Below are 1,159 nucleotides of genomic sequence, written 5' to 3'. Positions count from 1 at the left end.
CCAAAAAAAAAATGCTGGATATTTTCATTATAAAACTTGCTATTAAATAGCTCTGGGGTGTCTTTTGTTTTAAATGGCGTTAATTGAATGGCTCTGTGGTGAAGAAGTTAGTTTCAGAACCACATGGTCTGGGGTTTATTGCTGCTGTGTGGATGCTGGTAGATTATTTATAGATTGATTGAAAGCTTCTCAGTGAAATTTTGTAGGCAGAAACTCGAAGAATCCTGCTGTGTGTGTATGTACATCTGCACTGGAGCACTATACACTAGAGTGCACTGGCAATAGACACTCTTAAATACTTGGCTAGCTTGCTAAATGTAATTAATAGTTTCTGTTACTTAATTGTGACATAATTTGCAATGTTGAATGTTGTTCAGAAAGTAACATCCAGGGTAATTATGGTTTGGAGAAATTTCAAGGAGCTGTTGCCTCTACTAGCAACAAAGTCATTTCCCTTAGAGTGAAGGGTAGATTTTATGGTGCATGTCACAGAAATATGATGCTGCGTTGTATAGTGAATCATGAACTCTGAATGCAGAAGAGTTGTGAAGGCTAGAAAGAAATGAGACAAGCATGCTCTGATGGGTGTGTAATGTTATTGTGTGTGAACACTAGAGTGCAGATAAAATGAGAGAAAAACTGGGTGTTGTGGAATCAGGTGTTGTATACAAGACAGCAGGGTGCATTGGTGAGGGCACATGATTCATATAGCAGAAGACTGCTGCATAAGGAAGTGCTGTGTGCTCCAAACCAGCGCACTCCTCTTAAATACCTCTATATAAGCCACCCTAACCTGGCCTGCCTTTCCATCAGTTACCACAGTTGTTCTAGTTGATATGAACAGCCAAACAGCCTGCTTATTTATGAAATTAACGTGCAAGTGGCTGAGCACTCCACAGACATGTAAACCTTTAACCCTTTCGTTACCAAACCGCCCAAAGCCGCCCGAAAAAAATTTTGGTTCATGTGACCAGGCCGCCCAAAACCGCCCGTAATCACCTATTCATATTTAAATGAGAATATCTGAGCAAATCTCGTTAGTACATTCGTGAAAACACCTGATTATTTGTGTAAACAGTTCAGCTATAGTTTTGTACGACGATCAACATGTTTTTTTTTAATTTTGTGAATTTTGGGAGATTTTTTTCCAAATTTGTTC

At 39.1% G+C, this 1,159-nt stretch overlaps 1 protein-coding gene across 1 annotated transcript in view; it reads left to right on the top strand.

Moving 5' to 3' along the window:
* LOC106877936 (26S proteasome non-ATPase regulatory subunit 2) overlaps positions 1–1,159 on the top strand; it is a 42,386-nt gene that overhangs the window by 14,865 nt on the left and 26,362 nt on the right. The gene's annotated exons all lie outside the window — the stretch shown is intronic.

Source organism: Octopus bimaculoides, chromosome 5 (assembly GCF_001194135.2).
Source record: "Octopus bimaculoides isolate UCB-OBI-ISO-001 chromosome 5, ASM119413v2, whole genome shotgun sequence".
Taxonomy (NCBI): domain Eukaryota; kingdom Metazoa; phylum Mollusca; class Cephalopoda; order Octopoda; family Octopodidae; genus Octopus; species Octopus bimaculoides.
This window is presented reverse-complemented; position numbering and strand designations above follow the sequence as displayed.